Below are 13,284 nucleotides of genomic sequence, written 5' to 3'. Positions count from 1 at the left end.
GCCGAATTCGGAAATTATTCTTCGGGGCTATATAATCATCTATAGGTAGGCGGGATACTAAATTACGTATTACCGTCTATTTCGTGGTTACCGAGCCGGAGTAAGCACGAGCTAAGCCGGATTAGGGTAGATAAGGCCCTAGTATATAGTGAAAATTCTATGATTCGAGCTAAGCTAGTTATGGGTCTAGCTACTCTAGGCGTCGCTCTACTACTTAAGGTAGCTTAGTAGGTAGCTATATTAGGTAATTCTTATTATATAATGATGGTATAGTTATTTTCACATTACCTAATGGTCGCTTAGGACTAAGTAGTCATGTAACGGTAACCTTCACGTTATGTGCTCGCTTAGCCCCGCACACTTTTTAATAGAGCGTGCGAAAACTAGTGTATAAAAAGGTGGCCGTTATAGGATTCGAACCCACGACGTTAGATAATAAACGCTTCTAGTAACGTAGCACACTACCACTACGCCACCTGGCCAATTCTATAAGTATAGTATTAATATATTCTTAAAACGCTTCTAGTATATTTATTAGTCTAAATAGTATAATAGTATACTTAAAGTAACTATATCTAGTCCGAAATATAGTTTTCTACTTATCTCTATAATAAATTTAAAGCTAGTAATATATATCTTATAAATCTAGCTTTATAAAGTACTTTACCTTTATTAATTAGTCTAAAGATTTACTAACTAGTAGTAATAGATAATAATTCTTCTTAGTTATTATATTTAGTATCTAATAGTTAATATATAGATATAAACTTCTATCTTTCTTCTTTATAAAGAGAATAGATATACTAGCCGATAATATACTATAATATATCTAGTCTCTTCTAAGGTATTCTTTAATATATTTATAAAGAACTTTAAGTTCTAGTCTTAAAAGTAGATAAAGTAGACTATAAGGGATATCTACTTTCTCTTTAAGCTTAATCTTTAGCTTATATAGTCTATAATTAGAGAGAAGTAATATATCTCCTACTAAAAATATATCTATATACTATAAATATACGCTAGGTAGTATATCTTTACTCTAATTATTACTATTATTCTTATCTTTATTAATAATTAATAAGAATATAAGATAGATTAGTAATAATTAGATCTATATAGTAAGGTTCTATATCTCCTTACTAATAGTTATAACTTACTAGTATAGTTTACTATAATATTATTAGAACGTTAATATCTCTGTTAGGACTTAGCCTTAGGTAGGACCCAACCTACATATACCTTAGCTAACAGGGTTAGAAGGTGACGTGAAGGGCGGTAAATAGTCACGTACTAGATAGATCGGCGTCCCTTTATGTATATACTCTCGGATTCCTACCGAAAAGGTTTGGTAGTAATTCGTTCTATAATAGAATACACCCTATTATTCTATCTAACTATACTACTATCTAATAACCCTATTCTTATATTCGAATTACTCCCTATATAGTACTATAGTTAAGATAGTCTAACTAGAACCGAGAAGGTCGACACGATCCACTATAGGGATAAGTAATACTATATTAAATAATAGGGATCCTCTATAATTAGTATTAATCCCGGCCGTTTCTAACCGAGAAGTGGAAATATTAGACTAAATCACGGAGCTTTTAGACGAAGAAATGGTAGATACGCCGAGTAACTTCTAATAATATAAAGCCGGATAATAAGTCGTGGTAGAGCCACGTAAGGTATTATAATAAACTATCGCCGAACTTTAGGAATACGTCGCGAATTAGGCTCGAGAGATTTAAACCCTTAAAGAATAGGTAGAATGCGCGAAACTCCTTATAAAGAGATAAGAACTTAAGGAGTCTCTTAAAGAACTACGCCGAACGATAGTAGGTAGACGACTTCCTATACTAATTCAGGCGGAATTAGTTTACCTACCATTAGAGTTATAATAATCTACCGTATACCCGGCCGCTTCGTTACCGATTTACCCTACTCCTTCCCTAGGTATACCGAAATCTAAAGACCCGACTATATTTATAGGGAAGAACTAAAAGAAGTAGAAAGACTAGAAGAGAGACTACGAAAAGTACTTCCTCGATAACCCTCTACTCTTTTCTACTAAAGTATAACGCATTTCGTTTGGAGAACGATATCTAGGCTTATAATCCTATAATTAATAGGATAGATAGAAGGAAGTATAGCTACTATCTACGATAACCTAGGAACATTTAGCTATATTTATACTAAACACCCTCGGAACGGATAGAGAACGTGAAAGAAAGGCACTATCTAAGTTAAGAAGCGTGGTATAACGACCGAACTAGACATCTACTTAACTACTATAATATCTCTAAAACCTATAGAATAATATCCCTACGCTATAGAAAAATATTCGTATATTCTAGTTTCGCGAAGTACTACTTCCGTTAATCCGCGAAAGACTAGGAATAGTATTATTAAGTTTTAACTATCTATATAAATTAGAGAAGAAAGCTAATAAATACTACCGCATCCTTAAGGAACGTGGCTCTCTAGGTAAAACCGACGAACCCTACACGGGTTAGAAACGAGGTCGATTAAATACGTTCGATTAAGAGTAACCTTACCGCGATTAGCGCTAGAAGAGCGTAAATCAGGGTAGAAACGCGTTAAGAGGACACTAAAATAATCGAGGCGGTGCTTCTTAACGCGGAAAAGGATAAGGCATAGGCTTAAATATAACGCCTATTATAAAATAGTAGGATTATAGCGTACTTCATTACTATAAGTATAGAGAAATAGAATATATTTTACCTAACTATAAGAATCTAAAAAAAGAATAGGCTAGTACATGAGATCTAACTATATCCTTAGCTAAATTATATATACTTAGGAGGAGCCGTAGCGCCTTCTAGCGAGTAAAGACCTAATATTACTAAAAGTATCGTTACCCATAGTAAATAGTAATAAAACTATATAGGCCCTCGTGGATACTAGTATAGAAGATAACTATATTTCGTCGATTCTTATAAAGGAGTGTAGATTATCGTACGATCTCGGTAAAGTTAGCTAAACTATTATAGTTAATGGACATAAAGTTAGAACTTTAGGTAAAGCTATAATAAATTACGAAGTTTATAACTTAAAGATAATAAAATAGTAGATATCTAATAAATTTATCGTGGCTAATATTAGCTAATAGAATATAATTCTAGGGATACCTTAGCTTAGACGCCTAAACCCTATCCTCGATTTTTAGAAGGAGACATTAATGTTCCGACGACACCGTGGTAAATTATACTAGTAAGTTATAACTATTAGTAAGGAGGCATGGAACCTCGCCGTGCGGACCCGATTATTACTAATCTATCTTACGTCCTTATTAATTATTAATAAAGATAAGGACGATAGTAATAATTAGGGCGAAGACACGCTACCCGACGTATATTCGTAGTATACGGATATGTTTTCGGTAGGAGATATATTACTTCTCCCCGATCACGGGCTATATAAGCTAAAGATCGAGCTCGAAGAGGGAGTAGACGTCCCTTATAGCCTACTTTACCTACTTTCGAGACTAGAACTCGAAGTTCTTTGTAAATATATTAAAGAATACCTCGAAAGAGACTAGATACGTTATAGTACGTTATCGGCCGGCGTACCTATTCTCTTTATAAAGAAGAAAGATAGAAGTTTATATCTATACGTTGACTATCAGGCACTAAATACGGTGACTAAGAAGAATCGTTACCTATTACCGCTAGTTAGTAAATCTTTAGACTAATTAACGAAGGTAAAGTACTTTACGAAGCTAGATTTATAAGATATATATTACTAACTTCGAATTCGTTACGGAGATAAGTAGAAAACCGCATTTCGGACTAGATATAGTTATTTTAAGTATACTATTATGCCATTCAGGCTAATAAATACGCTAGGAGCGTTTTAAGGATATATTAATACTATACTCGTAGGATTACTTAATATAATTTACGTAGTTTATCTCGATAATATACTAATTTACTCCGATAGTATAAAGGATTATAAAGAACACGTGAAATCGGTACTAAATCGTCTAAGGTAGTATAAACTCTATATAAAATTATCTAAATGCGAGTTTTACTAATAAGAAGTTGGGTTTCTTGGCTTTATTATGATATATGGCGGCCTAAAAATAGAGCCGGAGCGTATAAAGACCATCATGGAATGGCTAGAACCTACTACTATACGTTAAATTAGAATATTCATAGGTTTCGTAAACTATTATCGTAAATTTATTATAGACTTCTTACGAATTACGGCGTCGCTTAATAAACTTATAGAGAATAGCGGTAAAATCCCTATAGGTAGGCGAGTATAGCGTAAAGCTAAGTCGGTCGAGATATAGTTAACGCCGGAAGCGCGAGATACGTTCCAATCGTTAAAGAATTACTTTATAACTACGCCGATTCTTAGGTATTTCGATTCTAAGAAGTATATTTAGGTCGAAACTAACGCGTTAGAATTCGTAATTACTAGAATTATTAGTTAACCGTATAAAGATACGAAAGATAAGGTATAATAGTACCCGGTCGCTTTCTTTTCTTATAAAATGGCGGATATAGAGACGCGTTATAACACGCACGACTAGAAACTACTTATAATTATTAAGAGTTTTAAGTAATAGCGATATTATTTAGAAGACTCTATATATTAGATCGAATTATTATCGGATTACGTAAATCTACGTTACTTTATATCGACCAAGGTCCTTAATCGCCAATAAGTATATTAGGCTTAGTAGATATTAATATTTAACTTTAAAATCTTATATAAAGCTAGAAGAGAGAATAAAGCTAATCCTCTATCGCGGCGTAAAGATTATAAGAAATCGTCATAGAATAACGCAGATAGTTAGTGCAAGTTAGACTATACTATACTTTAGATACTATAAGACTAGTTATCTAATAGAATACTAGAAGCTAGGACACTTTCGGCGATTCTCCACGGGAATTAGAGCGGGTATTAAGTAATTTAAATAAACATCTAAGAAACTAAGAAAACCCTCAAAGACTTAATTAAATCTACCTAGAATTCTAATATATTAGTAAAGAAAGTCATAAGTATAAAAGGAAGTGCTATAGATCCGCTATGGTTATTAAGGTAGGAACGACGATTAGACGCGATCTACTTCTAAGGCCGACTCTATATGCCGGAAGGCGGCTTACGAATTAATATTTTAAGGGAATAGTACGATTACGCGTTAGTAGGGTACTTTAGCGTTATAAGGACGGTCGATTTAATCCGAAGGACGTATAACTAGCCGGGTCTTTATAAATATATAAAAGACTACGTAAAAACGTATAACGTTTACCAGTATACGAAAGTATATAGACACTTACTATATAGTAAATTAAGGCCATTACCTATACTAAAGGAGGTATAGAAGGAATTATCGATGGATTTCATTATAGATCTACCCCTAAGTAAGTATTCTAGGTATATTTATGATAGTTTACTCGTAGTTCTAGATAGATTTATAAAGATATTATACTATATCCCTATAAGGAAGACGATCTAAGTACTAGATCTTATAGATATACTACTCCGTGACGTAGTCCGGCTCTATAGTATACTAAACGGTATAGTTTCGGATAGAGGTCCGTAGATAACGTCTAAATTTTAGAAGGATTTCTACTATACGCTAGGAATTAAGCGGAAACTTAGTACTACGTTCCACCTATAAATAGATAGATAGATAGAGTGGTAGAATTAGATAGTCGAGGCGTATTTACGTATATATTATAACTATAAGTAGGATAACTAGATAAGGTTAGTCTATATCGCGGAATTCGCGTATAATAATAGCCGACATGCGTTAACCTACGTAAGTCCGTTCGAAGTAAACTTCGGTTAGAACTATAATACGTAGTTCTTAGGGACTTAGTTTAAAGTAGAATAACCTAACGTTAAAGTAATAGAAATTACTATAGAACTATTCTAAACGTAAAGAAGCGTTATAAAGTTACTATAAGATACTACGAATTATAGTAAATCATACTATAATAAGGGTAGAAAACCCATAATCTTTAATGTTAGGGATAAAGTTTTACTAAATAGTAAGAATATTTATAGTATTAGGCCAAAGAAGAAGCTTAACTATATAATAATAGGTCTATACAAGATTACTCGTATAATTAATAACCAGGCGTACGAGTTGTAACTCCCTCCTACGTTAAAGATATATAATATATTCTATATTACGCTTCTCGAGCTATTTCATGCCTTATTATTACCGGATCGTTCCGAATAGATACTATATAAAGTAGTTACGTAAGAAGGTATAGATATCTACGAAGTTAAGTAGATACTTAGCTAGTAACGCGCTAAAGATAGCACGTGGCTATATAAAATTCATTAGAAAGGATATAATTCTAATAAAGATACTTAGAAACCTATAATAAATATTAGTAAAGCAGCGATATTAGTATATAAGTAGCGATTAGCAAAGGAAGCCGCGGAATCGTAGAGAATTATACTAAAGTACGGCGATTCAACGTTTTTTAGTATAGTTTAGCGCCGAGGACGGCCGCCTAAAAGGAAGAAGGTAAAAGAGATATAGATCTTTAAAATATTCTAAGGAATTAAGGAACTTCCTTAGAAAGTTTAAACTTAGAACTTTAAAAAATTTAACTAAAAAAGAGACTTAGAAAAATGATTTACTAAGAGAAATGGACATCGAAAATCGGTGCTAATCGGTATAGATCGGTATAGATCACTAAAGAGATTAAAGAAGTTATTATTAAAGAAAGATAAAATTAAGAAAGCTAAAAGAAAATATAAAGATCTATATAGATCTATATAAACTCGCACTAATCTATCTAGAAGAAGTAAGATCGCTTTAAAATTAAAACCGAAAAACTAAAAACGCTAGATAAAAGAGATATATTAGTACTAATCTATATAGATCTAAACTAATTAAGTTAGAGTAGGAGTAGAAGTACTAATTACCGCGATAGTTATATCTAATTCCTTCCGCTAGTTCTTATTTAGCATAGTATAGAGCTTTATAATATAAGTCTCTAGCCTTTCGTTCTAACGCTATAAATTCTATATAGCGCGTCTTATAGCTATAAACTCCTCTATAGAAACCTATAGAGCGGCGGGACCCGGGACGGAGAGGGACGGACCGGCGTAGGCACGCTAAGAATTACATAAATTAGCGAAAAGATTTAACGATCGGTATAGAACCACATACCTTTAGTATAGAAACTTCTAGATTAGAGCTATCTTTCCTAAATTTACGGCTCTTTAGCACGCGCGAGGAAGGAACCTTAGCCTTTTTACTAGAACCTTTTCTAGAAATTCTAATATCGCTAGTATATAGAAAGAAGTCCAAAGTAGTAGAGATTTTAGCACTATTATAGAGATTAATATATATTAGTAAGAATCTATAATAATTTAAGAAAAACGATATTACCTAGTAATCGCGGTAATAATAGCTATAGTAGATTCCGATAAATCCTTACGGATCTTATTAGAATCGTACTCCTAGGCGTAACCCTTACCTTAGATATATAGCTCGTAGAAAGCCTTCTCTAAGGCGTTGTGATTGGTAGTACTATGCTTCTTATTAGTAGGGGTTACTAGAGGCCTAGTAGTAATCTATACTAATATAAGTAAATCTACGTAAAGTTCTTTAAACTTACTTAAATACCTATAAGTAATAACGCTTCTTAGTTATATAAGTACTATATATTATAGATTTAGTACCGCTATAAGTAATATATAACGGAAAGTAATAACTATAATAATATATAGCTAGATTATTAGAGCCCGGCCTAGGTTAGAGTAGATTAATAGCTTTTAACATATCGGTAACGTATACAAGATAGGGATTATTCGAAGGCGCCTATTTCCGTACTAATTACTTTAGAGCGTCGAGATTTCGGGAAACTATATTAAGATTATTATTAATTTATATAGATTATTACGAATTATATTATTACTAGCTAAGGACGGTACGAAAATTAGTAAATTACGTAAATCGCACTAAATTATAGTAAATCTATATAAATCTATGTCTATAAGGATTGGGTAATATATCTAATAATCTAAAAAACTCTATAAAGAGTTAAGAAGTTTTTTAAAGAAAGGAATATTTCTAAGAAAAGATTTTAATATAGGTAGTACCCGGGCTTACCTAATCATATTACGTGATACGCTAGGCCTAATTAGGTAATCTTACCTATGTAAGAAGTTAAGATAGATAAAATCTAGTTTATTAGGAAAATACTTATATAAATCTTAGATCGGTGAATATTAGTAAGTATCTAAGACGAAGCATAGAGAACGACTAAGGTCTTACGAGACTTAGAATAGGGATATAGAGATAGATAACGATCTAGGTCGCTAAGAGTAGCTTTCTAGAGGGAAGGGATAATTATTAGAACTTAGTCTTAGGTAGGACCCAATCTATATGTACCTTAGCTAATAGAGTTAGGAGGTAACGTGAAGGGCGGTAAACAGTCACGTGCTAGATAGATCGGCGTCCCTTTATATATATACTCTTAGATTCCTACTAAAAAGGTTCGGTAGTAATTCGTTCTATGATAGAATACACCCCATTATTCTATCTAACTATACTACTATCTAATAACCCTATTCTTACAATCTCCTTCTAAAAATCAAGGATAGAGTTTAGGCGTTTAAGCTAAGGTATCCCTAGAATTATATTCTATTAGCTAATATTAGCTATAATAAATTTATTAGATATCTACTATTTTATTATATTTAAGTTATAAACTTTATAATTTATTATAGCTTTATCTAAAGTTCTAACTTTATATTTATTAACTATAATAGTTCGGCTAACTTTACTAAGGTTATATAATAATCTATACTTCTTTACGAGAATTAATAAAATATAGTTATCTTCTATACTAGTATCTATAAGAGTCTATATAGTTTTATTACTATTTACTATAGGTAATAATATTTTTAGTAATATTAGATCTTTACTTACTAGAAGATACTATAGCTTCTTCTAAGTATATATAATTTAGCTAAGAATATAGTTAGATCTTATATACTAGTCTATTCTTTTTTTAGATTCTTATAGTTAGATAAAATATATTCTATTTCTCTATACTTATAGTAATAAAGTATACTATAATCCTACTATTTTATAATAGATATTATATTTAAGTCTATATTTTATTCTTTTCTATATTAAGAAGTACTATCTTAATTATTTTAGTATTCTCTTAATACGTTTCTACTCTAATTTATACTCTTCTAGTACTAATTATAGTAAGATTACTCTTAATTAAATATATTTAATTAACCTTATTTCTAATCTATATAGAGTTTATTAGTTTTATCTAGAGAGCTATATTTCTTAAGAATATAGTAGTATTTATTAGCTTTCTTCTCTAGTTTATATAGATAGTTAAAACTTAATAGTACTATTTCTAGTCTTTTATAGATTAATAGAAGTAGTACTTTATAAAACTAGAATATATAAATATTTTTCTATAGCGTAGAGATATTATTCTATAGGTTTTATAGATATTATAGTAGTTAAGTAGATATCTAGTTTAGTTATTATACTATACTTCTTAACTCTAATAGTATCTTTCTTTTATATTCTCTATCTATTCTAAGGGTATTTAGTATAAATATAGCTAAATATTCCTAGGTTATTATAGATAGTAGCTATACTTCTTTCTATCTATTCTATTAATTATAGAATTATAAGTCTAGGTATTATTCTCTAAATAAAATATATTATACTTTAGTAGAAAAGAGTAGAGGGTTATTAAGGAAGTACTTTTTATAGTTTCTCTTCTAGTCTTTCTACTTCTTTTAGTTCTTCTCTATAAATATAGTTAGATCTTTAGATTTTAGTATATCTAGAGATAGAATAGAGTAAGTTAGTAATGAAGTAGCTAGAATTATAGTAGATTATTATAACTCTAGTAGTAGGTAAACTAATTCTATCTAAATTAGTATAGAAAGTTATTTATCTACTATTATTTAGTATAGTTCTTTAAGAGACTTCTTAAGTTCTTATCTCTTTATAAGGAGTTTTATATATTTAGTCTATTCTTTAAGAATCTAAATCTTCTAGACTTAATTAGTAATATACTTCTATAGTTTAGTAATAGTTTATTATAATACCTTATATAGCTCCGTTATAACTTATTATCTAACTTTATATTATTAGAAGTTACTTAGTATATCTACTATTTCTTTATTAGAAAGCTGTTAGGACGGGAACTATAATAGACCTATATGGACCATTCTAATCTATGTAGCCACGTAGTGGCCAGAGCTAGGTTAAGTTAGCTAAGTTAAGCGAGGTTACTATATAAGTGGACCGTATAAACCGATTCCTACTCGTTAGGAATCAACCTCGTATAAGAGTAAGATTACTCTATAAATATATGCCTATATCTCTCTATAAACTATTAGACTACTATCCTACGTCTTTACTCTTTATATTTTAATTCCTCTCTATATAGCACGACGGTAGCTTATAGAGATAGCTCCTACTACGCGCTATAATACCCGTGGTACTACCTTATATAAGAGACTCTCTCTAAATCTAAACGAAGAGAATAGTCTCCCTATAACTACCTCTACCAATAGGTATACTCTATAGGCTATCGTACTAATAACTAGTACGGTATTCCGTATAACCGTAGAAGATTACCTAGATAATAAGGAAGGAGTCTATTATACTCCATCGCGGTCTAGTTTACACTATACTAGACCTATCCTTACTATAAGACTAGACCCTATTAACGTTAATGAATTAATTCGTTAGAACTAACTAACGTTAACCACGCCTTATAATAATATATATACTAAGCTATACACGGAGAGGTAGCGTTAGGCTTAGCTTAAGTAGTAACTTCGTGAACTCGACGAAGTATAAGGATAAACCGCTAGACTCGAAGCCGCACTACGCGCTTTAGTACTAGTAGTAACTAACCTATACTAATATAGACTAACTTAAGCCGAAATAGTCTAACTAAGTCTATTACTATCCTAGTTACCTCGGCCTAAGAAACCACCTTACTTTAATAGTAAAACTAGAAGGAGCTTTTACGAATAGACTTACTAGTATAGCCGATTCTTCTACCTATTTATAAACGATAGTAATAAGATTAGGTTTATATAGAACTACCTAGACCTAACGCTATCTAAACGTTAGATGGTATATCGAATTAAACACCCTAAGGATGCGTATAACTAGGACACGTTTACTAAATTCCTTCTTTAATACTTCGGCGATAGAGCCGAGTAACGTAAATAGACTTAGAGCTATATCTTTAAGACTTAATAGTAAGAGAGATAATCCCCGTTATAACTCCTTAAATACCTCCGACCTCTTTAGAGAGAAGCCGAGAAAGATTATATGGTTTAATAATACGACGACTTTAAAAGGTCCCTTAACCCGAGCGTAAAGAAACGTATTAACCTTATAACGTCTATCTCTACTAATCTTTAGGCACTCGCGAATCTCGTAGAACGACATTAGCGTATAATGAATAACTAACGTTATATAGACGCATGACTATCCCTATTAATCCAATCTAATACGAAATCATCTAAAGAGGACCGGTTTAGTAATAGATTACGCGGAACACCTCGTAGACGCTACCACTCTATGAACTTAAGAAGATAAGGCCCGTAACGCGGATCTTTCTACTAGTCGATATATCGAGACGCGAGAAACGACTCGTATAAATAACCTAAAGTTACCTACTATACCTATGGTAGGATAGACTATATAGTACCCGAGTGCCGCTTAGGGAAACTACCGAATACTAATATAGATACTAAGTTAGTTACATACTATAAGTACTAGTAGCTAGGATATATCGCGCCTAACTACCCGGTATACGATATAAAAAACTAACTATCTATAAGGAACCCTTATAACTTATAGGCGTAACTAAAATAGAGGGATAACTAGCTAACTAGTATATTAAACTATAGGCTAGGCCTATCGAGGTCCCTCGTGGATAACATTAGACCATAATACTTAATAGCGGTTTAGCTACTAACGTTATATTAACTTAACGAGTATAAGAACTTAACGTCGATATTTAAGTACTAATAGATGCTACCTTCTATAGTATTAATAGTCCTATTAAATTATAGGGTATCTATACCATTAAATATAGTATCTAGAATAGCGGGGGGAAGTGGAAACCCTACTACTTAACCTTTATCGTGGTAGATAGTCCCTTTAATATAATCCTTAGTATACCATAGCTCGAAAAACATAACCCGAAACTAGACTTTATCTAGAAAACAGCTAGCTAGCGTATATACCTACTATAATGGAACCTAGTATAGCTAGTCGACGACGAATAATTCTAGAAGGACTACGAAAAGGTAATCTCCGCTATCTACGTCCTCTTACTTACTTAAAATAGAGAGCTTAGTATTAAAGTAGATGAAAACCTACTATATTAGTATAAAATATACTAATATATCGCGTTAGCGATTGACTCGTCCGAATTACCTTAATACTAACCTATCGACCTTACTATTAACCTCGAAGACGGTTAATAACCCCTATACGGACCCATCTACCCTCTATTAGAACCCGAGCTATAGGTCCTCCGAGAATATATTGAAAAGAACCTTACGCGAGGATAGATTAGGTCTAGTATATCCCTAGCTAGAGCTCTAATTCTATTTATAAAGAAGAAGGATAGGAGTCTCCGTCTATGTATTAACTACTATAGTCTAAATAATATTACGCGAAAGAATTATTACCTACTACCTCTTATCTCCGAGTCTATTAATAGACTAGGGCGCGCAACGATCTTTACTAAGCTCGATCTATATAACGCCTACTACCGCCTACGTATTAAGAAGGGCGATAAGTAGAAAACGGCGTTTAGGACCCGTTATAGATACTTCGAGTATATAGTAGTCCCTTTTAGACTAACTAACGCGCTAGGAACCTTCTAAGCGTATATTAATAACGCGCTAGTAGGCCTACTCGATATAACGTGCATCGTATACCTCGATAACATCCTTATCTTCTCTAATAATAAAGAAGAATACATCTAGCACGTACGCGTAGTCCTAGATAGGCTAGAAAAACACAAGCTATATATTAAGCTATCTAAATACGAGTTCCACTAGGACCACGTTAACTTCCTTAGCTTTATTATTACTAATTAAGGTATAACCATAGAAAGAGATAGAGTTACTACTATCGTGGACTAGCCTAAACTAAAATTAGTTCAAGATATACGTGTCTTTATTAGATTCGCTAATTACTACCGAAAATTCGTTAAGCATTTTTCCCGGCTAGTAGTACCGCTTAACGCGCGTACTACTACT

At 32.1% G+C, this 13,284-nt stretch overlaps 1 pseudogene across 1 annotated transcript; it reads right to left on the bottom strand.

Moving 5' to 3' along the window:
* Positions 1–399: 399 nt before the first annotated feature.
* EJ05DRAFT_t77 lies at positions 400–482 on the bottom strand (annotated as a pseudogene). Its single transcript has one exon. The product of its transcript is annotated as a tRNA-OTHER (tRNA).
* Between the last annotated feature and the right edge of the window lie 12,802 nt (positions 483–13,284).

This window comes from Pseudovirgaria hyperparasitica, assembly GCF_010093815.1.
Source record: "Pseudovirgaria hyperparasitica strain CBS 121739 unplaced genomic scaffold EJ05scaffold_23, whole genome shotgun sequence".
NCBI lineage: Eukaryota > Fungi > Ascomycota > Dothideomycetes > Acrospermales > Acrospermaceae > Pseudovirgaria > Pseudovirgaria hyperparasitica.
The sequence above is the reverse complement of the archived record's forward strand: the minus strand, read 5'-3'. Positions and strand labels throughout refer to the sequence as shown.